Below are 12,182 nucleotides of genomic sequence, written 5' to 3'. Positions count from 1 at the left end.
CTCATTTCAACATGAAAATTACAAGACTCAAATTGCTTATGACCTTTTAAATAAATTGTCTCTGTAGTGAAATGTGAGCCCTCTTAGTTCTTGTAGTTAGTGTTAATTTAGTTAAACAATGCATTAATCAGTGAGTTTTTAAAATATTGACACACCAAAACGCTCTCTTTAAAAACTGATTTTAAAATTGTATTATTAATTTTCAAAGCCCATGATGGTTTAGCAGCATTGCATGTGGCCAATTGTCCCTCTAGGTCAGTCAGCAAGACAGTGGGGTGTTCAGAAAAACATTTGGACCTACATCAAATATAATGTCGCTGAGCGAAATGGTGAGTGTGTAGCATTGGTTTGAGAGATATTTTGTAGCTACAGAATTCCTGGGAAGAACAAGACACACCGAAATAGACACCTCAAAATGCACCATGCAGAATCGTACAGTAATGTTAGCTAACATTACTGTACGATACTTTTAAAGCCACTTTGAGGCAACTATTACAGGCAGCGGAGCAACGCTACATATTAGTGTTGTGTAATGGACACATTAAAATATAGTGACAAGCACGTCTCAAAATAATTTGGTGAAATGCTTTCGGTGTGAATCTAAAACAAGTGAACTAAACTCCACTTGTTGCGTTTACACCTGACTTCATAGCCTTTTAGGTTGCGAGCCGCATTCTTTATTTCAAAGCTGTAAATTCAAAGTGCAACCTCGAACAGAAGCACTGCTGGGATGTGCGTCTTCCTTTTTCATTACATGCTGTCGTGGTTACAGGTATGCTCTGTCTTTTTTCCCCTGCAAACAAGGTGCAGCAGATGATGTTGGCTGGAGAGGATTAATCCGTTTAGGCTCCGTTACTGCAGCCAGGCTCTGTTTAGCTGTGGAGAATGGCTTGTGACAGATGGGATATTGAGTTTTTTGCTACAGGAGAATGGAAAGCAACACCCTGCTGAGTGCTAATCCTAATGACACAGCACACGGGGAAACGCCATTTCTCAGCCCACAGTAATTACAACATGGAGGAACTTGGTCCATTTGTCTGCGTTTGACACCAGCATATAAGACAAAAGACCCACGCAACGGACACAGTGCAACAGGCTCATGAGTCTCATTTGGTAGTTTTCCCTCCCTGGAAAGGAGGGCAGGGAGCTCTTCAGATCCAGATTCTTCCCACCATGTCCTCTTCCCACAGTTTCCAGCCCAAGATTCCAGTATTCCCCAGTCAAGATCCCACTGTATTTTCTTCCCACAGCCTTTCCTGGGAGGCTGGCTGTTTTTATGGACGCCAGTAATTATCATAACAGCTTTTTCCAGTGCTATTCTACCGCTGAGCGTTGTTGATGGAACAGCTAGTATTAGGGTGTGTCTCAAATTCCTCAAATGAAATATGTGATGTTGAAAAAATAGATGGTTTTGGTCTACAGGCTTGTAGCACTTTTATATTTCAAAGAGGAGAAAGTTTACCCAGAAAACATTGATTTGTTGGAAGGTCAAAATGTTAGAGGAAATGGCAAAGTTGCTTTAGAACATTATTTCATTTTTATTTCAAGGAGCAGCTAAGAGTTGCTTCACAATTAAGTACAGACAAATGTTAAAATGGTTTTACTTAACCTAGGCATCAAATATAAAAAAAATTTCATTGCATATAGTTCAATGAATAAGCTCCATTTTGACCCACAATTTGCCAAGTCAATGCCTGAAGTGGTTTTTTGTGGATTTTCATGCCTTTATTAAAATGATAATTGTAAAGAGATGGCTGGTAATAAGGGCAGAGAGAGATGGAGAATGACTGTGCCACAAACTGCAGATATTTTGATGTTATTTTTTTTAAAGTTTAGGGTATTAGTTGAATTAAGATTTGAATCAGGACAGTTATGTTGTGTTTCCACTATCAGAACCTAACGAGCTGTATATAAGCGTAGCCTCCGGGGTTGACCTGGATCATCATGTTTTGTTTTTCCACTGCACTTTCTCTCTGTCGGACTCTGTTTAGAGGTGGGAGGGGCTGCTCCTCTCTCTCACACACAGTAAGCTGTGTGTTTACACATGGTGCGAATACGTGCGGTGTGAAGACGCAGACATTTAACCAATCACCAAAAACTGCTCCCCCTCCCCTCTTGTCCTGGTACTTGATTTTAATACTAGCTCTTGAGTTGTGCCAAAATTTAGGTCCCAGAACAAACGCAGAACCAATGATAAGCATCACTCCTTGCACACAGTGTTCAGTCTTGCATATACTGGCACTATACACAGGTACCCCATGCACATTTACTTATTATGTATACTCTATGTACACTGCATACCTGGCACACGTTACTCAATATGTGCAAATTATATATATTTCCTGTATTCTTATTTTTACATTTATTTCTTGGATTTTTTTTCCCCCTTCCATTTCAGTTTTACACTTTTATACAGTTCTTTACTTCAGTGGTCCCCAACCTTTTTATCACTGCGGACCGGTCAACGCTTGACAATCTTACCGCGGCCCGGGGTGGAGGGGGGGTTGTTTATATAATAATAAACGTGAATCCACTGTGTTGAAATTTTTAACTCCCCATAACGCTAAATCAATGGGAGCCCTGAACTTGTTTCACAAGCGGAGCGGAGGATGTCGGAAATGGCAACAGGGTTTTCAGTGCTGTGGTGGCGATCTCAGGGTATTCTGTCATGACTTTAATCCAGAACACCGACAGAGTTGTTGTCTCGAACATACTTTTAAGGCCGCCGTCATTTGCGATCTCCAGCAGTTGATCTTCTTCTTGCACAGACCTGCTGGATTCACCTGGTTTGTTGACAAATGGGTTGCGGATCCCTTCCTTGGCAGTTCGTGGGTCCTTTGTGGTTGGGAAGTAGCGCTCGAACTCTTTTAAAAGCAAAGACATGTGATCGTGCACCAGCTGGGAGAATGAAGACTCAGGCTCAGTGTCACCCCAAATCCCCGCTAATGTTTGAAACATGTCCAAAATGCCTCTGTTGACGCGCCGTCCCCACAAATCCAGTTTGGCTTTAAATGCAGCTACTTTATCTGCCAACTTGAAGACAGTTGTCATTTTCCCCTGAAGTGACAGATTGAGTTCATTGAGCAGGCTGAATATGTCCACAAGTAAGCCAGTTTTGGCGCTCAAGTGACCGAGATGTAACCGAGAGAATGCGGTCATTTTTCAAAATAAAAGATCGTTCATACTCGGATTATAAATAAAGCGGAAATAATTAATGATTTCTTGTGCGGCCCGGTACCAATTGATCCACGGACCGGTACCGGTCCGCGGCCCGGGGGTTGGGGACCACTGCTTTACTTGAAACGTGTTTTCTTTATGTGATTTTGATAATTATTGCTGTTGCTGCTGGATACCTGAATTTCACTCAGGATAAATAAAGTATCTATCTGCTCAGCTCGACACATTTCGATAGGTTCCTATAATGTTAAACTGCTTCAGCTAAACGGTCCTCAGTATCCCTGTATGCATATGTGTGAAAATTACACTAATCCGGAACCTGTACCTGTTGGATTGTCTAAATGCAGGAATATACTTGAACATAATTAGCTTGTATGCTGTGTCATCCAACTACGTCAGAAGTGTTTATAGTTGTTCCAGACACCCACACTCAAAAGAGGAGTGAAAAGCCAGCTGTAACAGAGTGGAGAGAAAAATGATAACTACAGTATTTGCATACGCCTTTAGTTTTTTCATTCATGGAGGTTGTACACATGAAAAGTAACAGAAAGAGAACTCAAGGGCTAAGTTCAGGCCCTACCTTCCTAACACTTGTCCATTTGTGTGAAGTGGGCAGGAAAGTCTAATTCATCCATGATATTTGACCATATCACCTGCATTTTGGTTGGAAAAGACTAACAATGTCAGAATGAACAAGTCAAGTCACCCTTCAGACATTTCTCTTAAAATCTCTCCTTTTCATTCTATACACTTTGGTCATATTTGTTCATGTGAACACCTTTAAGGAAAACACTGTCTGCAATTCATTATGCTGAGACACAAAAAAGACCAATTTCTTGGAAAGTGATCAACCGGGCAGTTGAAGAGGAGGTTGAGATGACAGCCTTGTCGCCTTGGCTTCAAGTGTTTAGCTTGAGCCATGGTCGGATGACACCTTTGTTTCAAATGTAGTAGCAGCACCACTAGGTGCTTGGTATAAACCTAGCTGACTTGCACCTGCACTAACTGACTTTTAATTGTTGGGTGCAATGGATACAAGCTGTATACACATCTGACATTTTAGCATCTTTGAAAAGTTGATATAGTGAACTTGTTGCCAAACTGTTGTTTATTTTACAAACAGCAGATACAGAGCAACATTAGCATTCATTTGAAATCATGTTTCTTGACACCTGATGAATCTAAGTTACCCTCCAGCAACTCCTGAGTGAAATATCCGGCTGCACAAATACTCTACTGCGGTACATTCACCAGTTAGTTTGTTGTTTGTTTGATGATGAGCAGGTGTACAAAGACTATTTAGAGCTTTTTCATTGTAAAAGGCTCCATCTGGAACCAACACTGAGAGAACAGTGAGAGTTTATCAAGGAAAGGTGCTGCAAAAGCAGAGATAAATAACAACAGTTCTCTGTGGGTGTGCCACTAAGAAAGAAAGTTAGGTCATTAATATAACACCATTAAATTTATAATTACATCTCTAACAGTGATGAGGCCAATTAAATCTGCTGCATGGACATTAGTAAACACACAATTCTCTTCATTTACACTGTCAAACTGGGAGTAATACAAGTTTTCAACACAACAGGTCAAGAGAAAGAGAAGAACAAAAAATGTGTGAACCTGCAAAGTAAACAACATATCAGCTTTGCCCTGCTGCACTATGTTCAACACTGCAAATATCTAGGGATAGTGAAGCACAAAAAAGTAAAGGTAAGCTTCTTAAAGAACGCCTCATGGCAAACAGAGATGCAAGAATTTCTCAAACCTCGATTGAAAAGAGAGCTGTCAGTCCCTCTCTGTCTCCTGTCTCACAGTAGAACAGGGAAATCTCTTCCAATCACTGAAACCATTATGGCGTCCTGTGCTAGAGAGTCTGTGTTTGTGTGTATTTTATAGGGGAAACAGGTCTGAATAATTTGCAGTGCTCTCCGTAATCAAGGCCTGCCATCTTCACAGCTGCCCAACTTCATCTCCCCTAACTTCTTTTATCCCTGCTGCCCAAACTATTCTTTTCATATAATCCCAGGATGCCAGAAAGGCCTTTGCTGAATTATTCATCATGTCAGATGAAGACATATAAACAGGTCTGCAGCTCTCTCTTTCCCCACCTCCCACTCCCTTTACATGTTATCTCTCACTAACACTTGGCTTCTCCTGGTAGGGGAAAAAACTGTAGGAATATTTGATCCTAGGTGCTGTTTGTGTAATAAACATCAGAAGTGAGAAAGAAGCCAGCCTGGCCCCTTGGAGACAAGGAAAAAGGAAAATGCAGCGTCTGATTAAAAAATGATGAGCAATACAAGAGTGTCAGCCGCTACAGGCGTGTTGTATAACCTCACCAAATTTCTGTCTAACTTCAGCCACATCTTTCTGTGACCTCCGAGGCAACTGGTTGAGCTCAGCAGTATATTTACGTATACTTGGGAAAACGTCTAATGCCAGATAAACAGATATAACCTGCAGTTTCCTGTTCAGGGCTCCCGTCCGGCAGATGAAGACAGAGTCTGGGTCACGGGGGACAAGATTACCTAAAAGCTTCAAGTGTAGTGACAAACTCCCCTGAGTCCTCTCCACCGAAACACTGCTGCTAATGCAAGTTGTCATAAATAATATAGACAATATTGAGGCATATACACAGAATAGCTGTCCATACAGGAATAGATCATTTGAGAAAAAGGTTCAGGAAATTCATTCCCAAGAGAAGCAGAGGAATAAACTTGGAGCAAAACATTCAGGCAGCTTAGAACAAAGCAATTAACATACAGTTCAGGAACTTGCACAGCTTGAAACTGTGAGGCAAAGACGCTACTTGTTGACATTATCTAGCTTCCAGTTTTTTTGATATTTACAAAGCTGATGAGTTGATAATGGTTTGAAAAGGCTGACAACTTAATTTCTTTTATAACTCCTTGCTGAATAAATGATGTTCAATCCTGGAAACAAAATACCCGTGGGAGAAAACAGCCCAGAACAGAGAGCTGACTAGAATGTTAGTGGTTAACTTGCAAACCACAGTCAATAACCAACTATCCCTGCAGGTAGAGGTCACCAAGCTTTTAGAGATAAATAATTAATGAAGATGTGTGGACTAATGGTGCTCAGTTCCACCCACTTAGCACTGCTTACTGGCACACTGGAAGCCAGTTAGCATGATCTTGTTGATATTATAGCAACATTTAACCCCATGATTAGGCCTTGCAGCTCAAAATGTTGTGTCACAACATATCACATGGTTAAAAGAATAGTGTGGACTTTTGGCAAAACATGCATATTTACTTTCATGACCAGATGGCCGGCTGTCTGTACAGTAGGTTTCCAGCCACTCCATTCACGCCACATTAGACACGGTCAGGTAAAACAGCGGGTCCCTGTACATGAACATTCTCGGACATGCAGTAACCTCAGGCTCTGTACTTTTCTTCACATCCTCTGGTCCCAGTGCAGCAGCAGGAGGGAAAATATATCCACAAAACAGTGTGCAGTCAAAAAAATCCCACTTTCAGACTGGCAGTGGTGGATGTCAGGCAAGCCAGCATGAACACACAACTGCCTAGAGAATACAATATGACCATTCAAGGAAATCAATAAGACTTTATAAGGTTGGAAAAAAAGTCTCACCAGCGAGTTTGTGAGACTTTTATAAACCCAGTTGTTTCTGCATAGAAGTACAACAACATAGGTATACCTTGTTTTTCAGTCACGTTTAAGATGGCAATTAATTGTAGATAAGTCAGAAAACACAGAAAAGCATGTCATGGACTCTTGAAAGCAAGTGACCGTGTAGCTTAAAGTCTGTTTTAATTATGGGTACAGGTCAGGTTGAGGGTCTTATGTCAAGTTGGGTCTGGATTTCATTTGGGAATAACTCCAGGTAACAGGTTGGGTCCGATACAAAGCTTTTCAAAATTGGACCCCCGCAGGACTCTGACAAAGACTACAAGCAGCAGGAAACAGCTAGTCAAAACTTTAAAATCCTGAATTGAAACAACACATTAGTATTTTGATTCTTTAATCTGAGTTTTAGAGATGCTGGTTTACATATTCCTCATCTTTGGACAGACCCAGATCCGATTTCCAGTCCTTATTGGAAGCTATGCTATCTGTCTCCTTCACTTTGAGCCTTGTGACAAAGTTGCAACATCATCCAGAGGATTTGACAAAGAAGTGTGTGATCTACAAGAATCAACTTCAGAGGCCCTAATAACCTGACACAACTTAAAATAACCTTCAAGCATTTTCCAAATTCTCAAAATCCATTGAGGAATGAATCTGTCCAAGCCCAAGATGGGCCCCAGAGACTTTCATTCTGACTCAGAAGCAGCACACACCTGTTTCACAGCTGAAAGCACAATTTGTTTTGCACAGAGCATTGAGATAGGCACACTTGGTTTAATACCACACCTTGACATTTTGAAGTCTAGCTATTTTTCAGCACCACACTTATTTCCCGAAACATGAGGTGAAAAGGATTTTTATATTTGTGCATTACTCAATAAAAAAAAATTGTTATGCTTGTTAAAATTTCTGTCAGAGGAAAAAAAAAACCATATCTCCCCCTGCTCCTGTCTTGCAGACTTAACTCATATTTGGCAAAGAATGCTCATACATAGCTCTTACATGCCCTTCTATTTTGCAAAGAAGAAGAAAGAAAAGAAGAATATCTTCAGAACAAAGAAGCATGAACAAGAATTGTTTTTGGCACTTTCACTCAAGAAGTAATTAATTGATCCTTTCAGCTCAGCATATGGGTCTTAGCTATTAATTACGCGGTTCTACATGTGCTCAGTGACACCAACAAGTACATGTGTGTGTCTGTAATTAATAGCTCATTACATAGTTTTCTTGCCTCATGCATGAAAAAAAGCACTTTTAAAAAGGTCTTTTCAGAAGAGAAGGAAGATGGGATTGTCTGGCCTGTTTGAGATCAAATCCAGGGCATAATGGGATTCGTGATCAATGCCATTCCTTTATGCGATAGACAACCAATCCTTTCTGAATTGCTCTGCGGCTCAAGAGTAAAGAAAGCTCAATTCCTTAATGCCCGACCTTTAAAAAGTCTCCTTCAGAGAAATCCTCCAAAATAAAAACACTTAACAAAGTGACTGCCCAAGAAGAACTAAAACTTGTATAATGACATTTTGATTTGCAATAAGCTACATGTACTGAAGCACTGCTTCTTTAAATGGCAAGTCAAGGTCAGTGAGGTCACTTTGAAGCAATGCACCATCAGCTCAAACGCGTGCAGATACTGCAGCACTGTTTTTTTGGCTCTGCTCACCTATTTTCTGCAGGAATGTCCAATTGATGTTCTGTGGCAAGAAAACGGTGCTCTCCCCTTGTCAGTAAGAAAACTCTGCTGGAATATTAACAGGTAGTTGCCATGGCAACAGGAGACTGCTGCCTAACAGCGCTGTGATTGGCTGAGCTGGAAAAAGCAGTGGTTTTTTTTATATACTGTAAGGAAAGCACATACAGAAGAAAACTCAGCAGCTCAGTGAGCTTTGAGCCCCAGATCACATGACCAGCCATCTAAGACACATTTCATCACAGGGGGTTGATTTAGTAGGGCAATTGCTGCATCTAGTATACCACAGAAACATTTCCTCTCTCATCAATAATGAATGAATGCACTTGGGACTCAGACCACATTAGCAGGGAAATAGCCAAAATGATTAAACTGCCGACCAAACTTGCTAAATGCAAATATCAGCTACAATGTAGCTCTGCCACAGAGCAGAGGACAAAACTCCTCACACATGTCTCTGAGTCAGTGTAGACTGACACGTCTGATAGATTAGGGTTTTTTCTGTAGCGATAGAGGGACAAGCAACAAAATACTTTCTATGAGAATTGGCCTGTAGCAGCCAAGAAAAGCACACAGATAAAGTAAACTCTCCGATCAAAAAAAGAAAAGAAAAGAAAAGAAAAAAGAAGATTGTGGGCATGGAAATATTCTGGAATTAAAAGGACACACACAACAGTCAAGTGTGAATGTTAAGTTTCGCCAGTTTCTAAAAAGTAACAAGTCACTAAAGTTATAAAATAAACATGTAAAAATGTAGTGAAGAGGGTGGCGTGGCAGCGCAGGAGTTAGCACTGTCACCTCACAGCAAGAATGATCTGGGTTTGAGCTCCAGCTGACCTGCTGCCTTTCTTTGTTGAGTTTGCCTGTTTTCCTTGTGCAGCCACCTTCAAAGCTGAAAAATTAAGGAAATATGGAAATTTTAAAACCTGCAGTTCCCCGAATGGGCACTTGAGGCTGGCTTCCAAAAGGGAGTCAATCCCCTAGAGTCCCATATTAAATTGCCCAACGTTACAGCTGAAATAAACTTGTTTAAACTTTGTGTAAATTGTCAGAAGCAAAAATTCTGAGTTATCGTGTAAAATAACATGTTACTACCCCACCTCTTGCCCAGTGTTGGCTGGGATTGGCTCTTGCCCCCCCTTCAAATTTAAAATATTTATTTAATTTCCAGTCACAAGAGGCATACTTTTACAGGGGGAAAGGTGTTGCACCTGTTGTAAACATAGCATCACAACAAATCTTAATCAACTGGAGTGAACTGGGGTGACTTAATATGATAAATTCATGTGTGTAATTTAGCATTCTGCAAGAGCAATGTGAACGTGGTCTGTCAGTCTTTGCAGGTTGTTTTGTTGCTTAATCTAGCTAGAGAGTCATCAGCATTATGAGGAGCCTAATCCTTCATCATTTGGGCACCTTTATCATGCCAAGCCAGATGGATTGCAGGTGCTGTGCCAGATGCCTTATTATATCGACAGTCTCCATCTAGAACACAGGGCCATATTATGGCTTGAATTAAATCTGCAAACAACCTTCTTTGTGCCTTTCAGTCAGTCTGTTGTTTGCATTATGCAGATATTATGTATTCTAAATAAGTGATCTGCAGTCCCTCTGCAGTTGAGATGCAGCACGAGGTTCAGTCTGTGTTCTCAATGGAGCTGTGTGACTCATTGTAATCACCAGAGGCAAAGAGACAGGGAGGCAGCGTAATGCAATCAGATGCAACATAAATATCAGCTGTGTGTAATGAGCGAGGACGACGAGAGGAAAAACAGCGATGTCAAAGAAGGTCACCACTGAGTGCTCGGAAAGTGATCGTGCAAACACACAAACTTTTAAATGTTGTAGCTGGATTACAGGTACAAAAAAAATGAAGCAAAGGGCCTTTTTCAACAGCAAAAATCATCTTGGTGCATAATCGAACTAGGACTTTCTGCTGTGTAATATATTATTGATTATCTCAGAGCAGGTTTATCAGGCTATATTCCTTTATGATATGAATAAATCTTCAGCAGAATATTTCTGTCCAACTGTGGTGTCCTGACAACAAATAAGTCCACAAAAAAGTATAAAAAGATTTAGCCATTAGGTGCAACAACACCTTAATCTTTGATAAGCATCTTTTCTGATGCAGTGGGAAGGAGCAGTTTCACCAGATGCCTGAAGAGTTGCCCACATCTCTGTTTTCTTTAGCAGTTCATATATAATAGGTCTGGTGCTGTGCTCGTTGACAGCTGTTTCCTCACTTGGAAAAACATGCCAAACTTTGTAGAAAAGATTATGAATTGATTTGTCATCTTTCTTGTGTCAGATCCAAAAAACAACATCAAAATAGCCACAAAAATTGCAGCAAGCACGGAGGAGACATCCATGGCTGTTCAGGTTGTTGTAAATCATCTTACATGACCGGTTGTCACTGATCAACATGACGAGTTTTAAATTACTGCTCCGAGCTACCATAGCTGATTTGTAGACTAAAAATGATGGAAACGACATCTAGCAAAATATCAGCTCTCCCAACCAGAACAACAGCTACCATGAAGGCAATGCTTTGGCTTCAGCTTTGCATAGTGGCAGGAAGTGGTGATATAACAGCCTGTGCTCCCACCAGAGGCATGTTACATGTTGGTTTAATGTTCGGCTTAAAAGTAACGAGTGCCTATCACACATTTACACCTTTGTAAATAGTGTGCACTCAGCCTTTGGCCTTGTTTTTCACCTAATTTCACTCTGTGCACCGGGTATAAAGAAAAACCTTAAATCCCAGTGTCCACAATCACGGACTTTGTGGCATGTTTCCATGAGGGCTGTCCCACTGTGAAATTCCTAAGTGCATGAGGACTCTCTTGCCCTCATTTTGAGCCCTTTAGGCTCACTTTCCATAAGTCAGCATTTCTGCAGACTTTACCTGAGGGAATTCCCCACAGTTCAGTGTAAAGTGAAATACGGGATTAGCCCACAGTACCCGGGGAGGCTGGAACTGTAAAAAAAAGGTAAACTATAGTTCCATAAAGTGGAGATAAAAAAAATTAAGATGAGAAACAGTAAATGAACAGTCATTCTTATGTTAACTCATGTTATTCTAATGTTTTTATATGTTGCTTTGGACAATGGCATCTTCTAAATAATGTAACAAACATACAGCACCTCTTTTATTCTTCTATTTCTTTTTTGCTTAATGATGCAGTTTTGACAAAAGCATATTAAATTAATTAGGTAACTGACAACTGCCCTTTTCCACTCTGTAAGGAAAGAGCCTGGATCACGTTCAAACCAGCCACTCGGTCCCTGAAATGTCTTGGCCCCGAGGAAAGTGAAAAACGTAAAACAAAAAGCTCTAAATCCACAACAGTTAGAACCATGGCATCGCTTTGATGCTGTCATGGTGATGTGATAGTCTAAGTCACAAAGTTTCCAGCCCTCGCAGATTCTTGCACTCAATCACTTACAGGTGACATCACTAAAGTCTTTGAGGGTTCAGGGCCTGAGACCTTAGGGAGGACGTCTGGATTGGGCCGTGGACTGATACCATTCAGCCTTTCAGCCCCTCCCATGCTGCTATGTTTACTGGAATAGAACATGTCTCTAATTTGGCAAGGGTGATGTTGACATTTGGATCCTGCGCCCTGTGGGACGCGTATCAACCTCGCATTAGGATGCTGCTAATGTACAACACCTGATCTGTTCTCTGTGTTCAGCA

At 40.9% G+C, this 12,182-nt stretch overlaps 1 protein-coding gene across 4 annotated transcripts in view; it reads right to left on the bottom strand.

Moving 5' to 3' along the window:
• The window catches only part of LOC109967819 (ankyrin repeat and BTB/POZ domain-containing protein BTBD11-A), a 158,927-nt gene that overhangs the window by 61,150 nt on the left and 85,595 nt on the right, over positions 1–12,182 (bottom strand). The window lies entirely within an intron of this gene.

Source organism: Monopterus albus, unplaced genomic scaffold (assembly GCF_001952655.1).
Source record: "Monopterus albus unplaced genomic scaffold, M_albus_1.0 scaffold136.1, whole genome shotgun sequence".
Lineage (NCBI taxonomy): Eukaryota > Metazoa > Chordata > Actinopteri > Synbranchiformes > Synbranchidae > Monopterus > Monopterus albus.
This window is presented reverse-complemented; position numbering and strand designations above follow the sequence as displayed.